We start from the raw sequence: 21,282 nt of genomic DNA, 5'->3' as shown, positions 1-21,282 counted from the left end.
GTAGTGAAACCCTCCAACGTCAAAAATCAGAACTTTTCCCGCGCCGCTCCCGGTGCCCGCGGTGCCGGTGGAGCCGGCAGCGAGCGCCAGCGGGGCGGGCGCAGCTCCCCGCGGGCGCGGAGCCCCCTCTCCGCGCTGCCCGCCCGGCCCCGCACTTCCTGCCCGCGGCGGGGCCCTGCAGGGCCGGGCAGGGCGATACCAAGTGTCCGGCGCGGCGGGAGCGGCGGCGGCGGGCGGCCCCAGCGCGGGGCTGGGCGCTGCGCACGCCGCGGGGCGGCCGCGGAGCGGCGGTGCGGCGCGCTCCGCCCCCGGCGCGCCCGCTGCCCCGCCGGGGGAAGTTGCGCTCCGTCCCTCGCTCTCCCTGGTCCCTCGGCGACGGCTCCTTCCTCCCCCTCCCTCCCTCCAATGCGCCTCCCGCTCATTTCCTCTTTTCCTCCCCGCTCGCCGCCGCTCCGCAGGCGCGCGGCTCGTCCGGGCGCCGCCGCGGAGTTGTAGCTCCCAGGAAGCCGCCGCGCCCCCGCGCAGCCGCCGCCGCCGCTTCCAGGCCGCCCCGGGACCCCGCTCCGCCAGCCGGGTAAGAAGCCGGGGCTGCTCCGCCGCTGCCCGCGGAGCGGCGCGGAAACTTCGGCGGGGCTGCGGGAGGTCTGCGCGCTCTCTCCTGCCGCGGGGACTGTCGGAGAGCGAAGCTGGAGGGAAGGGGCAGATTCCTGGCTTTTGGCGGGCGTATTTTCGGGGAGAGAGGGCTCAAAATGTCCTGTTTGGATTGTGGGCGCGGGGCGCTCCGCGCATCTCTCACATCCCCGCGGGGCGCGGAGCGGGGCGGCTGCTCCCTTCGCCGCCCGGAGATCCGGAGCGGATCCAGGCGCCCTCTTCGCGACCGGGGGATGCGAGCGGATCCCCCGCTCTGCCGCCGCGGGGCTGCGGTGTCAGCGCTCGCCTCGCCCCGAGCGGAGGGAATTGCCAGCGTTTCCCCTGCCCTTAAAAAACCCCAAGCCGTGTGTAGCTGTGTCCTTGCATGTCTGTGGGTGTACGGATATCTGTACATCTGTGTGCGCACATCCCCGTGCAGCCCGCGTGTGTGCTCGGCTGTGTGAGAGCCTCCCCGATGGTGAGGGGCGTTTCGCAGCTCTGCTTTATGGTGGTTAATGGTTTACCCGGAGAAGTTCCCGACGCATGAATGTTGCAGGGCCCTTTGAGTCAACTCCTACAGACCCGGACTTCCTATTGCCAACCTTCCCAATCGGCCTTTTAAAAATGCTGGCGTTTGCTTCTGGTGAGTTGGCTTTTTTATCTGTCTCCTCGCCTGAGAGATGTTTGGGGCTGTGCTGGACGCCGGATGGCTGCGGCCAAGGTCACCCCAGTTCCCTGGAATCCGGGCAAGGGGGGACACCCTGCTCCTGTGAGGTTGTGGCAGCAAAGGCATCTGCCAGCCGTGGTTTGCATCAGGCTGCTGGGGGACCTGCTGGAGCACATGGCTCCAGCACACACTGCCAGCTGCCAAAGTAGGGAGAATTGCAAGAAATAAGAAATAAAACAAGGCAAGTGTGTTTACAAGAAAGTTTCTATGTAAATAAGTTCCTGCTCGGTTTGGGAAAAGGTCATCTAATGCATTGTCAGGAATGAAAGGTTTGCTGAGAAAAACAGCTGGGTGCTCAGTAGGTCTGTGTCTCCTGCTCATGGCTGGGTGATTTATACCTACGTGACAAAATCCTGAGCTTTTTCACAGGAATACTTGCAGTCAAGCACTATAGCAGGGCAATGTCCTGTAATCCCATTTGTAAGTAAAAATCTGATAGGAAGATCAGATTTTCTCTGTGGGAGGAAGAAAGGAGGAAACAATCACTCCCTCCCCAAAATATTTTCCGTTTTTCCTAATGGGAGCCATTTGTTGTAATTTCAGGTTCAAAAGCTCTTGCCTGAGATGAAATTTGAGCAAAGGCTGGGGGACTGTTTCAGCAGCCACTGCTATCAGGCTGTCAATGCTGGGGTCCACCAGCATTGTTGGGTACTTTGGGCCAGGGAGCAGAGCCAGGAGGAGCCTCAGTGCTTGTTCCAGGGCCGAGTGTGTACCTCACTCCTGACCCCTCAACTCTTCTCAGGCGATTGGATTGGGAACCCTGTGATTCAGGTGAATGGATCTTGGAGCTGAGTGTGTTTGCCTTCATGTAGTGTGGTGGGGCTTGGGGAAGAAGGCAGATCATCTCACATTTTCCTTAGGTTTGGTGAGGAGGTGCTGGCCAGCCAGCATCACCTTGTCCTCACACCTATTCTCTGCATTTCTTTGTTTCTTGCCTTTCTCTGTGTAGAGGTGGAAGTGTAGGAAGCTGTGAGGGGGAAAAATGGGTGCCACTGTCGAGTGGCTGTTGCAGCCCTGTCAGGAGCTCTGCTGAGGAGTCAGCTCTGCTGGCAAAAAAAGTGCTTTTGTTGGCATAGCTTAGTCTGTTCAGGGAATTGCTACAGTGCTGGAGTGGGGTTTGCTCTTGCAGCTGGCTGCTTGCACCGGCAGGAACTTGTGTAGACAAACCTTTCTAGCTCTCAGATGAGGCTGCCACTCTGTCGATGCAGGCGATGCTTCGCTCGCTGCATGCCGCAGCTGGCACTGTGGTGCCCCCATTCTTCCACCCGAGCTCATGGCCATGGAAGTAACATGGGCAGTTGTTGGGAGATGGGGATAGGCATTAATTTGTAGCCTAAACAACATTAAACTTGGATTATGACTCCACAAAAAGAAAAAGAAAAAAAAACAGAAAAAAAGAAAGCATGTAATCTGGGTTTAGAAATGTTGCAATTAAAAATCCACATGTGACATGATTTTTTTATACAAGCAAGGCAACATTCTTCTGAGTGTTGATTAATTTGACACAGGGGAGACAAGAATGCTGGCAGACCAAGGGGGCAGTGTGGATTAAAATTCTGTATCATTGGGTTTTTTACTTCCTTTCAGTGATGTGAAACTGTAAGCAATGATGTTGTGCTGTTTGCATGTGCAAGATGCACTGATACGCATGGGAAGAGGATCTCACACTTTTCCAGAGAACTGCTGGAATTTCCTTCAAGCATGACTTTTAGGTCAGATTCAGGAAAAAAATGCAATGTGTTTTCCAGTTAATGGAAGATATATGGACTCTTCTTTTTAAATGTTTTCCATCATATTCCTAGGATGCTTTTTTATATATGGGATTGGCTTCTTTGTTCATTATCTGTATTAGAAAATTGTTTGTGTCCAGCATCTGCATCTTCATTGAGCTTAACTTGGATACAAGTTAAATTTCTTTTCGCAAGAGGCTTATCTTACATTGTGTTAACTGTGTTACTGTATTGTGTGTGATCCTAGCCATGGATAATGAAAGGATTTGCTTTTGCAAAATTGTTGAAGTTTAGCTTTAATGAAAAGAACTTGTTTTCAATCAGTGCCTAAAATTTCCATTGTTCCAATAACCCTCTACCAGCCAAAGAGTATAAGCAATGCAAACAGTTATCTTCACTCCATCAGTCTTTTGCTGCATAAAAGGTTCTACAAGTCGGCTTTGTTTTGCTAACCTGCTAATTAACCCATTGATTTCTACATTTCTTGATTTACCCTGACAGATATCCCCTGCCTGTTGTCATGCTCTGCTGGCAGAGTAATTGTGAATCCTTGAACAGTGGGTGCAAATGCTCCATGAGGAGTTCCCTACTTTACCTCTCAGAGTCTTTCAGTGGATAGGAGAGAATTTTCATCTGACTCTCCTGGAAATGTGACCTTTCTGGAAGTCTGGTGTTGTTTAATGACTGGGAGACCCATAGGGTCCACCGCAGGATGAATTATGCATTCTCCTGCTCTGATTGTGCTGGAATTAGAAAGCAGGAGCTGAGGGGGGGAGGGCAGATCAGTCTTGTAATCTAAGAAATGTGGTAGTTCTTCTGGATTGCACTGCACGAAAGATGCCTTTATTATTACTAAGGAATGCTGCTTATCATTTGCACAGTAGGTTTTTAGATACCTGTGAGTAACCAGTGTGAAAGAAATGGCAATGCTACTTGGGTTGTTTCAGTGTTTCTTGTCCTGTGTAGGTGTGTATCTTTTTAAATTCAAAAAGAGTAGCAAATAATTTAAGGAATTCTCCCTGGTGATCTGTGTTAGTTGAGATACTTGGAAACCCATGCCAAGCAGTATTCTGTTCAAAAGATGCCAGCTACAACCTGGCCAGCCTTTTTCTTCCCTTGCATGCAACGTCTTCCCCAGTGATTGAGCTGCCTGTCTGAAGGGGCACAATCTACTTGAAAAAGCAGCAAGAAAACTTAGACGTAGCTGTAGTTGCATACACTTCAGGCATCAGCCTTTGAGAGCTTCTAGCAGTTTTTTGGTGACTCCTTCAAATATGTTCTAACCGTTTTTTCTTTTTCTGCCCTCTGTTTTTAAAGGAAATCAGGCTGTCTGATGGGGAAGAGTGCAGCTGCATAATTGCATGTGTAACAGCTGGGGGGAAAAAAAGAAGGATGCTTGCTAGTGTTTCAGTTGCTGTAATCTTAGTGCATTCAGAGAGGTGTTTAAGCTGATGGTATCCCTTTAAATATCCACTTGGGTTGGAAAACGCTGGATTGGTGACAGAGACTTCAAGGGTGGAAGGCATGGCTTGCACCTACAGAGATACTTGCTGAAAACAGGCGTACTGAGATCCTGATATGTTTGCCAAGAGCAACAGCTAAACTTGGGCAGCTGGTTTAGCAATTAAATAATGTTTTTGTTTTGGACAATGGGTTTATCGTAATGAATTAGCCGGTGGACTAGTCAGAGTGGCAGAGGGGTTTGTTTTTGATTCCCCAACCATGCAGCATACCTGCTTTGGGCACGTACTTCCCAGCAATGGAAGTGCAAGAAGCATTTCACACGAATTGCCTGGGAGTGGGAGCGTGTACACTTGCGCATCCCTTGTGTGTAAACTCCAGATCCTTGTAATCTCTTGAAAATAAAAACGTGATGGATGGTATAGCTTGGGCATGGAATAAGGAATACATGGTGCCTTGTGCCTAGAAGTTGGCGTGTGGCTCATGCAAAGTCATTTTAGAATAGTCGGGGGCGGCGGTGGGAGGAGGGAGGAAAAGAAATGCCTTCAGGGGGCTGGGAGCCGGGCGTGGGCGTGCTGCAAGCCTTCCTCGCCAGCCTTCCGCGGCGCTCCTCGTTCACCTCTGCTCCGCACAGCCTGGCCTGGCTCTGCAGAAAGGAGCTTCTCCTTGCTCGGAGGTAGCAGGAATTTTTTTCAGGTTTCTTTTTTCCTTTCAAAAGGGCATTATGCGCAGGATGCTCTGTTCTTGGCAGCTCGCCCACTGTGTGAGGGGAGAAAGCTCACTGGTTTGGTCACAATGCAGATAGCCACTGTCAAAGCCAGTTAGCATAGGCAGGGCATCCCTTCCTTTTTCTCTTAAATAAAGCTTTTTCTTTTTTTTTTTTTTTTTTTTATTTAGCAGGCAAATTTAGTTTCTCCAAACACAATCACTTTCTCTTTCTTAAAACTTATTTGGGGAGAATTTCTTTGTAGGGCAGCTGGGGGTTGCTGGCTGGAAGCTGCCAGTGTGTGAGAGGAGAGTGGGAGTTCCATGAGAAGATGTTGTGGATGCATAACCATTAGCACCAACTTTGGTTATGAAATGTGTGTTCAAAAAATGAAAGCAACCAAACTTTGCAGTGCTTAGGAAAGGCCTAGAAGCAACACCTGTTCAGTATGTTAGAAGATGCTTGAAAACTCTGTATCTCCCTCGCCAGAGCTGAAGGGAAGGCAGCAGCTTGAAGCCACGGCTTGGGAGCAGGAGCCTGGCAGGAGCTGCCTGGCCAGTGCATGTCACAGGCAGCTGCCTTTCATCATCTGCAGGGTGATCAAAGCACTGTCCTGGAACAAGCTGGGCTTTCTGCTTTTCCTTCTAGTTTCCATCCAATGCAAGGTTCTTTTTCAACAGTCAATACCCCTGTGTCTTGTGTCATCTCTCTGATTTCCCCTCCATGGTGTCCACTCTCCTAAAGCTCTTGTACTGAGAGCTGGAGTCACTGTACAAGGGAAGGGGAGGAAGAAAGTGGGATCAGTATAAAGCCCTCCATGGTTAGTCACCAGAGTTCTTGCTGGGCTCAGTTTTATTGCTCTTGAGCTCATGTATGTCAGCTTTGCTTCAGAGGGGTTCTGGGAAGCTTTCCAGAAAATGGGTGCTCCTGTGTGTAAGAGTTTATTAAAGGAGGCGCTTATGCCAAATAAAACATGGGTTGAAAACACAGATGTTTGACAGTAGTGGAATCACATGTGTTTCTGAAAGTCAGAACCATTTAAATGGGAATGAGCATGTACTTGTGTCCAGCCTCTCTAGTGGCGTTGTGCACTGAACCCTGGATGGTTGCATCCAGGGGGAGGATGGCAGACCAAGACCACCCCTGATTTAAGAAGCCTGATTTCCCCAAGTCCCATGGCAAAAGATTTCCCTTGGCTTAGGTTTGTCATGAAGCAAACTGGCTGAAATCAGTTTGGGAGACCTTTTAATTTCAGTTGGCTCCCTGCTCATCAGCTGGGGATGGTTCACTGGGTGCTGCACTCTCAGGGATGGCTGAAGCCCCTCCTCTGGATGTCAAGTTTGGTCACTGCTCCTGCCTGTCCCCACAAAGAGCACAGTGTGAGCCTGAGGTGCTGTGATCCTCCGTGCCAGGCTCATCGCAGGAGCAGCAGCTCTGCCAGGACCAGTCAGAGTTTCTTTAGGGTTATCAGAAGATGCATCAAGAGATGATTTTTTTATGGAAATTAGATTTCATTCCAGCTGAGGGTAATTGAAGCAGTGGTAATGGTCTGAAAGTAAATGAGATTCAGCTCTGTAGACTGCAGCCACAACTTTCTGTTCTGCTGGTGTCATGCTTCTTAAAATGGCATTCATTCCTAAATCTGGCCCTAAAGCTCTCTTACAAGGAGCTCTGTTTGTCTCAGGAGACAGGAAAAGATCACACTTTAATTCATTCTTTAGCCCTCATCTCCCATTTCCTTAAGGATTGCCTGAACCTGTAGGCTGAATTTCCTAGCCAGGTTTGCTCCCCTGGGAAGCCTCCAAGATGTGGTGGGATTTGCAAGGGAGCAAAGAATCCATCTTGTCCTGTTCAGATGGAGCAGCCCTCCAAAGCGGTTTGCAGTTTCTGGCTGAATAATCTGTGACTCCAGCAATGCTTCTTTACCAGTCACAAAGAAGAGAGGAATCTTTGCAGGGGAAATTCCATTGCTGACACCCACTGAGGTACCACTGGACTGTCCAGAACGGAGGATGGATGCAATTGCTGAGCCTCTCATGGGGGGGATCTCCCTGTCTCTCTTCTGACAAAATGTCTTGGTATACACAGGGTTTGCCAGATCTGATCTGTTCAGTCACACCAACTGTCATTTCTCTCAGGTTTCCTGGTGTTTGACTGTGTCTTTCATGGCCCCTACTGGGGGCTGGTGGCAGGCTGTTCTCATAGTGTGTGCTGTAGCTTCCCAGAAGTCCTGTCCCTTAAGTAAGACATGCTGTTCTGAACTGATAGCACCAGAAACAGCTGAATTTACTGAGTGCTTGCTTTTATGGGTGTAATTCAGAAGGCACAGTTTGGAAATGAAGGTGCACTTGCTGGCCATTTTCAGAGGTCTGATTTGTTGCAGGACACATTTAAAGATGATCTTCCTCAGATTTGGCTGAGCCATGACCTTCTGAGCACAGGGGCTTCACAGCCAGGTGTTGGTTAGTCCCATTTGTGTTGGGACATTTTGAATTAGCTGTGCTGAGCTTTGTTTCCAGATGTTTGATGCCCACTGCTGGTGCTGGGGTCTTCTATGTATCACTAATGGGTTTTTATGCTTGGTAAGGAGACATGTTTCTAACAAAAACCTCTGCACTGCTTGCTCAGTTCCAGGAGAGCATTGCAAAAACATTTTGGTGGAAGTTTTGGTATCCTTAAGGTGTATGCATGCAAAAGTCCAGGCTGACTATTGAATATTAATGGCTCTTGAGTGGCTTGTGAGAAGTGTGCCTTGAGGTGGAGTAGCCTTAGACAGAAGGATGGAAAGACAGGCTGTGGTATGTGAGCACCACGAGGGGTTTAATGCTGTGCTGCAGCTCTCCACACCAGCACACTCCCTGTGTCATGCCTGGTGTTCAAATACAGGGGGGCCTGAGGAAGGTGTGCGGGTGCTGGGGCAGAGCAGTGCCACAGGCTGAGCCACTCAAGGCCAGCCACCACTGCCATGTCTCTCTGTGACAGTGACATCCCTGTGCCAGGTTCTGTGTCTCTGGCTGCACCTGTGGGGCTTGCAGGTGCCAGTTTGTCACTGCTCGTCTCCTCTCCTCCCTCATCTCACCCCGCTGCCCACATCAAGCCATGGAGATGCCAGGCTCCTGCTCATGATATCAGCCTCCATTTAAAGCCATTTCTTAACTGGTAGTCAGAAGTGGGTGCAAGGAGAGGGAGAAATCCCTGACTGGAGCAGCAATGGTGACAGGTCTCAAAGACGTCACGGTGGTCACTGTCAGACTTCTCCAGGAGCCTGGCTTCTTGCAGGTCATGGCTCCCACCGAGTAAAAAGACAAGGGGACTTCCAGCATTGTTACCCTGGTGTCCCTGTGGCTCCTGAGGAGGAGTTTGCCCAGATGTGTTCCAGAGAGCCCTGCTGCTGGCTGAACCCATCTGCCCGTGCCCTGGCTGTGCTGGGACAGACTGCGCCAAGGTAAATTGTGGGCTGCAGGAGGGCTGCCTGTGAGGAAGGGACAGCCTGTCCTGGCAGAGCAGGGAAGACCCCTCAGCTTAGAAAAATCTTTGTCACCTGAGGTTGATATTTTACAGCCTCTGAAACTGCGGTTGATGTGTGCTGGAAGTTTTGCACTTAACGTTGCTTTTCCAGCTCCCTGGAGGTTAACAAGACACTGGTGCATCTGGTTTTTGCTTCCCTTCCAAGATGGTTTTCCCCTTATAAAGATGGGAGTGTGTAGATTTTTTTTAATTAATAAATTATTTGCCCAGGAGCACTGGTTTGTGATAAACTTAATTTAAATGCAGCTGCATATTCTGTAGCTGGAGTGTGGTTTTGTGTAGCATAAAAGAGCCTCAATATGCAGAGAGGATTAAGGTTATGTGAGGCACCTTGGCTCTGGCATAACAGCTTATATCACTATAATTTGGGGTTTGAATTAATTCAGGTTTCATTCAGTCCTTGGAAAGTTTTTGAACTATTTCAACTATTGATCTCTTTTATCCCTCCATCTGGTATCTTAGCTAATATAAATTAGTCTTCTGTAATAAAAGGCAGTTGACATTAGGTCCTGTGTAGCTGCTTAGCAAATCTTATTTTAGCAGATACCTCCCTTCCTGTGACCTTCCTCATTGATTCTATCACTCCCAAATCTTTATTGTGTAACTTGAATGTAATGTTTACTTTAGAGCATCCTGTGAAGCAGGGAAATGCAACTCAAAAAGGGGCTAAAAAGGGGAAGAGAGAAACTTCCTGGCCAATGAATGTGTAATCGCACAATTTAGTTAATTGTATTGGAAAAAAGTTTAAGAGGAAATAGGATAAATAACTGGCACTGCTCTGTCCCCAGCTGTCTGTAGCATGTTTAGCTGAAGGCTGATTGCTAGTGTGCAAGTCAGACCAGGCAGTATGTGGCATTTGTCAATAGTCTTCTTGGGAAAAAAAACCCCAACATCTAAGCAGCTCTGAGATTCAGTAAGGGAAGTCAGGAGGGACAAGAGACAAAACTGACATACAATCCAGAAATGCAACCTGGAAATTTGAGTTGGGAGAATTTCTTCTGCCTTCACAGAGATGAATCTGTGGTGGAGTAGCCCATGATGTGTATCATGACAGGCCAGGTTGGCATGCAGGTTTCTCCTTTGCACAAGCTTCTTCTGGCTCCTGTTGATTTCCCTGCTGTTTCCCTGAACCTGGCAGGGATCACTGCTTGTTATGATAACATCAGTCAGAGATAAGACTCTTGTACAGAAGGCTTCAGGCTGTCAATGGTTTAACTACCATGTTGCAACTGTGTTCAATAAATAAACCTTTGGGAATTCTCAGAATGGGGGTTTTGGAGGTGTGGAACAACAGTTAGTCACTGCAGACCTAAAGTACTAATGTAGGTCCTACCATTTTGGAGTCTGCTCCAAGTGTTTCTGTGCTATAAGGAGAGCTCCAGCAGAGCAGATGTGCAATGAACATATATATAGGGCAGCATGGAGCATTTTCTAAAATCCCACAGGAAAAATCTAAGGCAATAGATGTGTTCATTTGGTAGGATTTCTGTGACTTCTGTCAGCTCACCTCTGATGTCTCACAGCTAAGGCATGGTGTTCCTGCTTGGGCAGGAGCATAAGTCACAGCCTTCCAGAGAAGGATGTTGGTCTCTTACTCACTTGGAGAGTTTAATTTAAGCTCCCAGGTGAATATCTTATGCTCTCAAGGACTTGTTGACTTACCTGACAGAGTGATTGCCAAGGGAAACTGAAGGAAAGCAGGGCAGAGATTATACCACCATCCCTGCCACACCCAGCAGGCCCACTCTCCTTGGTTTTAAGCTGGGTTTTTGTTTGTTTGGTTTGGTTTTTTGTTTGTTGGTTTGGTTTGGTTTTTTGTTTGGCTTTTGAAATTAAATTACTTTGTTTCTTGTTTGGTTTTTGATGGTACAATAAGGGGTAATGGTTTTAAACAGAAGGAAGGTTGCTTTAGCCTAGATGTAAGGAACAAGTTTTTTGCTATGGGAGTGGTGAATCATGGACACAGGTTGCTCAGAGAGGTGATTGATGCCCCGTCCCTGGGAACATTCATGGTGACATTGGAAGGCATTCTGAGCAACCTGATCTGGTTGAAGATGTCCCTGCTCGTTGCAGGGGTGTTGGGCTGTATCGCCTTTAAAGGTGCATTCCAAGCCAAACTATTCTATGATTCTACCTCCACAATTCTTTGGGTTTTTTTCCCTGCTGAGGGGTGGACCTGGCTTTGCATTTCACTTCACTGTTACAGGTTAAATTCACCAAGCAGTGTCCGGGTGGCTTTGTGAACAGATGTAATAACCAGTGATACAGCAACAGGCTTCAGGTTGCAAAAATTTATGTTGGAAGGTTGTCTAAGTAAACTGCAGAAGGGAAACCCTGGAGGCAGAGAGCTGGTAGGAATTGGATGCCTGCTAAAAATGCAGGCTGCTTTACAGCATGTGAAATCAAAGCAGCCTGGGAATCCGTTGAAGCTGTTCAGTCAATAGGTGTAGAAGGTGTTCCAAATAAGCAATACATGGCCTCAAAAGAATGTTTTGAACACCTCCCTTTTGCTATTTCCTGATACTGTCAGTGCCTAGTGTTTCCTCCATGCTCTGGCATTCTTACTATTATTGTAGTTACTGACGGTGTTGCAAGCACATTGCTGAGGTGAAATGGTAATGGGAGAGGTGCCACTAGAGGAATCTGAGGCAGAAAAAAGGAGGGCAGCTGTGGACACAGCATCAATCTCTCTCAGCAGTAGCAACCTCTCAGGTGATGCTCAGTCTGAGGTGTTTCTGCGCTGCAGCCGCAGCAGGGTATTGAGAAGAACACTTGAATTAGCTTTTACATTAGCCAGTGTCTGTTTCCCTAACTGTAGCACCCTGGAGGTCAGGAAGGGCTGCAAAACCTGCCCAGGAGCCTGCCCTGGGCTGTGATGGTGTCTGGGCTCTCCTGAGTCAGGTTGGCGGTGCTCTTGGGCACTGACTGTCCTTTGGTGGCCAGAGTGAAGTGACCAACAGCTCTGCTGGAATGTGGGGACCTTGGGGCCTCTGTTTCTGCCAGGGAGTTTATTTCCTGGCATTGTGGGTTGAATCATATGTTGAGGTGGGTTCCAGGCATGTGGCTTATGGGCCTGGTGTGAGAGTTGGGGAGGAGAAGGGGGTGAGACGTGAGTGGGAAGAAACCGTGCATTAGAGGGAGAGGTCAGTGGACGCACTCCAGAGCAGTTGGTCAGCCAGCACAAGTGCTGGCATGGCTGCATGTGCGGTCTGGATGCATCCACAGGCATGTGCAGAAATGAACAACCAAAGCTGAGGTGCAGTGCTGGGTGATGAGTGAACTGACTGGGGAGGACTGGAGGAAAGTTACAGTAGAATAGAACAGCTCAGTTGTGAAGATCCTATAATGATCATTGAGCCCAACTGCAAAGCCACAGGACAATTAGTTTTTGACTGTCCATGGAGTATTGCTGCCCACACGTGAAGGGAACAGCAAAACTGTGTGTCCTACAAGCCTTCATCAGTTTGTATTTGCAAGAAAATGATTTTTAAAAACCCACCCCATATTTATAAAATAGCACAGTCTACTTGAAAAAGAAATTGCAAATAAGGGAGCACAGAGTCTTAGTGTATTCCTGGGAGTATCTCGGCTGCTGCGTGTGGTGTTTGCAGGCAGGGCACGCCACCCAAAAGGTGGCAATGTTAATAACAGTATTGATTTGCCTTAATGCAGCTATGAAAGCTGAACCTCAGAGGTGTGGGAGGGCTTTATTGGTAACTGGCATCACGTCTGATGAAGGATAGTATCAACCAAAGGGGAGCAAATGGAAGATAGAACAGGGCAGGGTGAAACAGTGACCAGTTCAGGAAGAAAAGTGGCCACAGCACTTGAGGCTTCTCCATCGAGTAGAAAGAAATTTGCTTAAAATGTAATGCCTATGACTCAAAGTAAAGGAATGGGGTTGAAATCACTTTGGAAAACAAGACAAAAGAAAAGGAAAGGTGTCTGCAGTGCCTCTGATACAAGCCAAGGCCTGTCCCTGGATTTTGCGGGACATGGCAGAGCTGCAATGCCTGTGGAGCAGGCAAGGGTGGGTGATGTATGACCCCTCAAAGGGAGTTTTACCCCTGTCAGATCAAAATGTGTTTTGAAAAAATAATTTGTCACCTTGGTTTCTCGCGTCTCTCAATTAAGCTCTCTTTGTAAGGAGGATCTTTACATATGATTATTTGGAGCAGTCTTCTTAAGCTTTTTGCTAGCAGCTCTGAAAATAGTAGACTGACGTGCTCACCTCTTCCTGTCCAGCCTCCAAAAGTTTCTGACATCTCTTCCTTTAATTCTGCTTTGTAATTGAATTTCTGCCATGAGTTTCTTTTGCTAATTCATTTATTGCATACTTTTAATTGCCAGTGAATTTGAATACTGCATACACTGTAAACATAGAAATTAATGTGTGCTATGCAGCTACCCTCTACTCCTGCAGTTTGGAACAAAGGTTTTATATGATTTCAGACATCCCTGAAAGTCTTCTGGGGTGCCAAAATTTAGCATCTGGACTGTGAAATTCCATTTACTTTGAGCATATAAAGATGGCCAAATAATATTGCACTATTTGGCTTGTTGGATGGGGAAAGTACAACAATTTTGTAGCAGCAACGCAGAAGAGAAAGTAAAAGTTTGTGAGTTGTGTTTCCTATTTTGCCATCAACCAAGTTCAGTCCCTATGTTGTTTTTCCATTGGAGTTCGTTTGTTTTGCAGCTTGGAGAAATAATGCCCATCACTCTGTAAGATAAGGATACAAAGTTTTTATGATAAAAAGATGTTGAATCTGAGATGATTTGCTTAAATGTTTTTGTTGCTGCCAGGTTGCAACATTTATGAGTGCCTGCCCCGGGATCTCAAGAGTAACAGAAAATTTCATGGTTACAGAAAATATATTGGAATTTACTTCCTGGGAGCAGAAGACTGGTGTAATTAAAACTTGCCCTGATGAGGGAAACTACCAGGATAAAATAGAAACACAGTCATTTAGGGGGCACACGTTTAAGGGGTTTTCTCTTTGCCCTTATTTTTCCTTCTAGCCTTTTTGGGCCTTAGGGAGGTTTGTTTGAAACTGCTCCCCATATGATGGGAAGATGCACGTGGGAAGGTTGGTGTTCAGTACAAGCCATTCAAGCAGCATCACTCACCAGTCATCAGAGGAGAAGGCACCTTCAGGGGATGACTGGTGACCCCATGTCAGGGCAGGATACTCTGGCCTCACCTCTGTGACACTTGTTTTGTTCTTGTGATTTGTAGAAGGAGCTGTATTTCAGCTGGCTGCTTGACTTCAATTTCTTCTTGGTGTTTACTTCTGAAAACCTGCGGAGAATTTGTGAGGTTACCATAACAATGAAAAACCAAAATATATAGTGCTATTTTTTTTTTAAGGAGGAGATGGAATTGCAGTGCAGTCACTCTGACTTTTATTACAGTGTTTTTCTGGAAGTTAATAAATTATTTCCCACCTAGTCATCTTCTGGGTGCTTATGAGTAACAGTTAGCATGGGTTAGTTTGGAACAAATAATGTCAGACATCCTAATTACTCTCTGGAGCAGGCTAACATGTCCTGTAGACAGAAAAAGAGCAAATGATATGATTTATTCCCATTCTAGTTAAGTTTTTGGTGATGTTTTGATATTCATAGAAAAAAAACTTAGGAATAGAAATTTGGTTGAAACTTATGGATAGTGCAAGGCAGGTGTGCTGACCATGATCCAGACTTAATTTCTGTGTGTGATCAAGCTCAGAAGTAGTGTTGTGTGAGAATTTCCAAAAGTGGACCCTATGGCATGGGTCATTGTTACTGATGCATTTGATAATATGTTGGTTCAGACTCAACAAGTAGCAGCAAACTAGGGGATATTACAAGTACTTGGGGGGAGAAAGTTATTTGATTTTCAAGTAGCTTTGGACAGAACCAGAAGATGACCTTGGAGGGTCCATCATTCCCACCGAAAGGCTTTTAGTGTGGGCTTGCATTTATCTCTGGTGAATGGATTGGCTGTACAGAACACTCAGGGGCGGTTGGAGGGCCTCCACTGGAAAGTGTTGTGGGGTCATGGTGGGTCATACATTGCTTTTGGAGCATCATCCTGCCCCCACAGCATCCATAAATAGGGGGGATGGAGTTTGCGTCCAGTGTTGGGATCTCCTGGTGCTTTGGCATTGCTGGAGTACTAAAGCCTGCTTGGGGCACTGCACCTGAGGGAAGATGTAAAAAAATGGAAAATGCCAGCAAGGATCTGAATAACAGCACTCAAGAGGAATGATGGGAAGCAATAAGGGTGTTTGGTCTGGAGAGAAGGTGTAGGATCGGCACGAGGAGTTTACAGTGTCAGCAAACAGCAGCAGCTTGCTGTAAGGGGAGAAATATGAAACCCTTTGTCTGTAGGGGTTAGGGCCAGTGGAAATGAGTGTGAGTGGTATCATGAAAAGCAGGAACTCCTGCTTGTAGGGATGGTGAAGTGTCAAAGGAGACTGTTGGGAGGCTTTGTCTAGGATGTCTGTGGCTGGGGTTTGGCATTGGGCTGGCCACATGTGTGTGCTAGGTGTGGGCTGGAGGCACCTGGGAGCTAAACACAGTGGGATTTTGTTTGCAGAAGTTACAGGGTTACTGGGTCAGACAGGGATCTGGCAGGAAAGAAGTTGGTGTATTGGGTTGGAGAAGATGAATTCTTCCCATCTGAGCTTGGCCTTGCTGGTGGAGGAGAATCATGGTCAGCTCTGTGAGAGAGGGAGTCAGAGCAAGTCACTTGCTTTCGATTTTCTAATCCACAGATTTTGAGAGATTAGGAATCACGGGAGAAGGTGAACCTTGCTCCTGGTGCTCTTATCTGTGACTCCTTGGAGGCTGATGAACCCTCAGCATTCAGAGCTGACAGATGCTGATGGGATGCAAATTACTTCCTTTTTTTTTCCTTGAGAAACATGCTCAGTGAAAGAAAAGTGATTTCTAACCTTTCAGAGCAATGCTTAGTGGCTGCAGTAAACTTGGAACTGGCTCTCTCATATTCTTCCTTTATTTTGTTCCAGTTTTTACATCTTTGTGTAGTAATATTCTGAGGTATGAGCTAAGCAAGCCTTCTGAATCTGAACTTGATACTTATTTATTTTGAAAGATGACTTTTTACAAAAAAATATTTAAAATAAAAAGGATGATTTCAACAGATTATTGAACATCAGAAGAATTTGCTGTCTGAATTCAAGACAAATCTGTACATTTTTCAACATGGAAATATTTCTTATTTCAGGACAAATAATAAAATGCAAATACACAACAAAGCTGTTTCCCATTGTAGGGTAAGAACTGGAGCAGGGTTTTTGCATGTTTGGACTATTTCTGGGGTTTTTTTTTGAACTGGGAACAGTAGCTTTTACAGGAGAGGCCAAGAGTGTGAAGACAGTCACTTAAAGAAAAGCTGTAATGTAAAGCATGTTTGGTTTGTGCCTTCTCTTCCAGATAATCGAGCCCTGTGGACCTTCTCTGAAGAGATTCCAAAATAGGTGGTGAGTACTTTGCAGACCCTGCTCCTTTTGAGGCACTCTGTAATTTAGTAATAGTAAAACTAAATGAGAAGCAGAAAATGCAGGCTTTCTGTTCTGTATTGAGTGCAGAAGTTTGCATTTGCTGAGTTAATGGCGTGCTTTAATTTTAAAGCTGGCAAGGCTAATCTTTAAGCAGGGGTTTGTTGTCAAAATGTTCAGATTTGCACTTAATAATAACCTTTGCACTAAAAATAATTTCCTGAGATTGCATAAGTGAACTGTTACATTTAAAAAAATACTTGACTTCAGGGATAATCTGTACAAATTATGCTGCATTTTTTACTAAAAGCCTACACATCCCACTAGGGCGGTGTTTTCTCTGTCAGAAAGCAACCTTGGGATTTTTTTTCCCTTCTGTTTTGTCCAAAGTGTTAATCTAAAGGAATGCAACTTCCAGAGACTTACATGAGCTGCATAACCCATGCTAATCTCTGCCACATGTGACTGATTTTGTTCTGCCTGCACCCAAGGCTTCCATGTATTTCATTTTTATGCACTTCATTAGGTTCTTATTTGTGAGTAAGTGAAACATTAAATCAGTCAAGAGCTGCAGAAGGATGAGATTGCTAAGAACTGCCAATTGGTGCCATTGCAGGTGCAAAATGCTGATGTCAATCAGTGCAATTTCTTTTCCTCTGCTGGAGCTGGTCTCTCCAATGGTGCCAGCTGAGAGTCTGCTCTGTAACACCCTTTGCTGTTTGTTTTCGTTGTTTCTAGAGAAATACGTACTCTATTTCCTCTTTCAATTCTAGATTTCTTTCCCATGAGATGAACCAAATTATATAATTACCCATTAATTCCTCAGGAAGTTCATTCTTTCGTTGCATTTCCCTAGTGCACAGGATACAAGCCATTAGAGCTCTTGTGTGTTCCGACTGACTAATGAACCGTGGCCGAATGCCCCAAACCTCTAATGGACTCCTCTGTCTTCCAAATCTGTGCACTTCCCATAGATCAGATGCCTTTTGATACACATGGTCCCAGGCTGATTTGGAGTGTCCATACAGGGGAAATGTAGCCATCTGCACTGGTCATTTTTCAGGGCAGGGGAGGATGATGGAGTTTGGTGCGCCTGTCAACCTAATATGGGGAGGATGATGGAGTTTGGTGTGTCTGTCAACCTAAATATGTGTTCATTGTGCTAGAAAATGGTTACTTTGTATTTATAAGGGACTGACTTAACGCCCCTTAAATGTATGTCTTATCAACTCCCTCTTTCAGCAATGAAAACATCCCTTCCTTAGTAAGCTGTCTTATCCTTATTTTCTATATTGAGGCTTATGTTCCTAAAACTCGAGTTTTACAAGCCCAAATCACGAATCCCATGTGCCTTTCTCAAGAATGCTCTTGTGAGCAGTAACTTATGAACCCCTCCTCTTCCCCAGCCCTGCAGCTAGGATGGGATCTGTATTGTAAACCTGCATGGTTTGTATTGCTAATTTCTGTATTGGGACCTGAATATTCAGTGGGTCTTCTTTGAGAGGTTGAAAAATGAAACAAAGCTCTTCTTCTGAGGACAGAGAGGAGTATGAGATGGATGACAGTAATACCATGTGTGCAAAATCCAAGTAATTTTAAATTGTCTCTTTAAATTGTACTTAAAATTGGATTTTCTTGTTTTCTTGTTTCAGGTAATACCTGAACAGGGTATGAGTAAAAAAATCACTTGTTGATACTCCAGACTGTGTGTTTAATATGTCTTTCTCCTGGGTAGTCTCTTTGGGTAGAGGTTTGGAAAACTCCTGTGGTCTTCCCTGGGAGCTTTGGCTCCTGATGCGCTTTTGGTAACAGAGCTTAGAGTTGTTGGGTGGTTGCACATCACATTTTTTAATGCTTCAATGGTCTGTATTCCTCACGTTTTCAAGTTCAGGTTGTGCATGATTTCAGTTTGGGAATTCATATGATCCATACCAGCAGAAGGAACATCTCCAGAGGGTAACAGCTTCTGCATGGAGCCTTACAGTGGTCAGGCTGCATCAGTTCATGTTTAACATGGAGTAAGAGGCAGACTTGATGGCAGACCAGTGCTGAGCCTGATGGGCGTTTTCCAAAATGTAATGTGTGGCCAGTGGCACATGGATGGCTTCAGAACAAAGTATGACACTAAAATGTGTATGAGCCTGTCTGAAGGTAGCTTGATTTTTACCCCAGCTAAGCTCATCTGGAAGTGAGGGTGCTGGCCATGAAAGGGGGTATTGACATTTGGATGCTCTCCTGCTGGGATACCACAGGTCTGATGCAGCAAGCTGCTTACCTGTGTTTCTGCCTGTAAGCACATAAGCAGCTCTGGGCAGGGAAGCCCAGGGAGCCAGACACATGATGGGACATGCACCCATCAAGGCCACCCTGCACAGGACACCTGAATACTCAGCTGGGTCAGGGGTCCCCTGCCTTGGCCTGTTCCAGGATGCTGCTGGGTGGCTGTGCTGGGAGGTCAGAGCTGGGATGTGGTCAGGAGGGCTGTCTCTGTCTGGGTGCAGTACAGGGGCCGTGGTGGTGGCATTGCTGTAACCCCTGTGCTGCTCTGGAGGAGCACATTAGTGGCTGTGACCCATGGCCAGGGAAGGCAGAGGATGGGACAAGAGGTGGTGTGAACATCATTTCAGAAACTGCCTGCTGCTAGCATGGACATGGGGCCCTGAGTCTGGAACAGGGTTCCCTGCTTCTCTGGTCCAAAGCTGGTGTGTTTGATGCATGAAAGTGAAAGTTTTTGCAGCTAGACTGACAGATCTATCCTACCAAACTGACTTTGATAAACATTCTATTTTTAAACTGAAAGCTGAGTTAAGACCTCTGCAGCCTTTGTGTTTGTGGGTAGGGGGTCCCCTTGAGTGGGAGGTTGCTAGAAGTACTCAAGGGCTGAGCTTCTGAACATAACTCAGGATCACCTGTGGCAAGACATGGAAGTCCAGGAATGTTCTTGCCATTGGTGTTGGGAAATTTGTTGGAAATATGCTGTATGTTCTGTGCACAGAGCAAGGGCATGGGCATGTCCCCATGACCTGGCTCTGGTCATCACTAGACATCCCTCCTCACCAGGATCTCCTCATCCTTGAGTCCTGGTGCCTTTCAGCTTGGCTCTGCCTCTACTGCCCTTGTCAGCATTTCTCTGCCTTCTCTACAGCCTACCTGTATCCCCATATCCAGGGTCCCATGGGATCACCCTTCCTGGGAACATTCAGGCTCTGCAGGAACAAAAAATCCCAGCAGCAGTGCCAGGCTGAGCACCAGGGCAGAGAAGGGAGCAGGCAAGATAAGTGGGAATTTAAGGCTGTATTCTCCTTCCCCTGGGCATCATCTGCACTACAGCCCTGAAAATCTGCCTTGTTTCAGAACTCAAACTCAAGTCCTCTTGGGGAAAGGAAGATCTTTCAGTTCTGTTAACTTTTCCTGTTACCTTTCCCTCCTGTCTGGAGGGAGCTGTGAGGGCCACATGTCTGCCATACATAAATCTATACTGTGGGTACAAGGAGGGGAGATGGAAGTGCAATTAACTGTAAAATGTGTCTTAAAAAAGAACAAATGGGAGCACAATAGCAAATGAAGCACCTTTTGTGAGTAGCTTATGTAACAAAGTAATTGAAAATAATTCATTATGGTTTAATGTGTCTTCAATCAAAGCTTCCAGTTTTTTCCTTAGCCACCTGTAAAAATTGCTATTTGAGTCTTCAGCTTTTACACTCTTATTATAAAGAGGTTTTACTGATGTCTCCTCTGTTTAGACCTTCTGTGTTGCACTGCACTTTTACTTTCCATATTCACTGTTTGCTCATTCAAGGATGTTAAGAAAAAACCCCAGAATGACTGTGCAACACTGCTGTTCAGCTGTGTTTGTTTTATGAATGAGTCTCCTGAGTGCTCACAGGCTTGGGATTGCTCACTTTTCAAAAACTTTTGAAATTCAAACTTTTTCCTTAATTCTTTACTGTGATGGGGAAAAATTAAAGCAGGCCTTCTTTCTAAAAAAGTAAACTCTCAGCCAAGATTTCCAAACTGAAAGATAAGGGGCTCTGTAATTGCCCTGTTTTCCCCACTGTGCACTGTCTCCCCCAAACTCCACCTGCCTTCTCCATTTTGTAGAGATGTTGCTATGTAGCATGAAAAAGGAGTGGCTCCTAATGCAAGTATCTCGTGTTGATTCACTGCTATACAACTGTTCATCCCCTAAGAGTGTGGGATTACCAAGCATTATCATGCTCAGATTGACTCAGGTAGTACTATTTTTATTTAAGCTGTATTAAGGTATCGTTGTGAATCTTTGGTCTTGCAGCATGGGTGTAATACGATTTACTATTTTTATAAAAAATCAACATGTCTGTACAAATCCTGTCTATGGCAAGAGCTGCAAAGATTAGTCATGAACTCAACAGTTTTTTTTCCCCTTTCTCCTCTACAGTGAGTTATTACATTTTTAATGTTCCTGTGACCTCTACCATGCTAGCCAGTCTCAGAATAAAATAAGGTGGTGCCTTGGCTTATGCTGTCAGGGACTTGCTGGGAGAAGCTTTGGTGTAAGTGGGGGGCTTTGGTGAAAGAGGGAGCAAGGTTTGGGAATGCTCAGTGGAGTTTCCTGGGCAGTCACCAAGGGAGTGCAGTGGGTTTCACCCACCTGAAGCCTTGAGGATCCTTCAAATTCAAGCAAATGAGACCTGTCATGACCAGCAGTTCTGTCCATCCACCTTGCTGGCTTTTATATCAGGCTCCACCAGTCTTAATTTTAAAAAATGGTAATTTAGAGTGGATCCTTACCTTGCTCAGCTTCTTCTCATTACCCTGCAGCAGCTTGGTACCCTGGTAATGCAAAGATAAACATCCATCCTAGGGTTAAGCTTGGCTAAGGGATGCAGTCAGAAATATCTACAGACAGCATGTCTGTCCAGCTGCATGCCTGCAGGTTGGATAGACTGCCAACCACTGTGTTTCCAGAGGGAAAGAAAAAAAAAATCATGGCCTTTCTTGGAAAGGGAATGC

General features: G+C 46.4%; 1 protein-coding gene across 2 annotated transcripts in view; it reads left to right on the top strand.

Annotated features, from left to right (window-relative positions):
• The first annotated feature begins 359 nt into the window (after nucleotides 1-359).
• The window catches only part of HPCAL1 (hippocalcin like 1), a 64,865-nt gene continuing 43,942 nt past the window's right edge, over nucleotides 360-21,282 (top strand). Inside the window, exons 1-2 of one of the 2 annotated variants that reach the window (XM_030945778.1) lie at nucleotides 360-574; nucleotides 16,226-16,272. The gene's annotated coding sequence lies outside the window, so the exon portion shown is untranslated. The remainder of the gene's footprint in view (nucleotides 575-16,225; nucleotides 16,273-21,282) is intronic. The other variant, XM_030945779.1, reaches the window with a different exon arrangement.

Source organism: Camarhynchus parvulus, chromosome 3 (genome assembly GCF_901933205.1).
Source record: "Camarhynchus parvulus chromosome 3, STF_HiC, whole genome shotgun sequence".
Taxonomy (NCBI): Eukaryota; Metazoa; Chordata; class Aves; order Passeriformes; family Thraupidae; genus Camarhynchus; species Camarhynchus parvulus.
The sequence above is the reverse complement of the archived record's forward strand: the minus strand, read 5'-3'. Positions and strand labels throughout refer to the sequence as shown.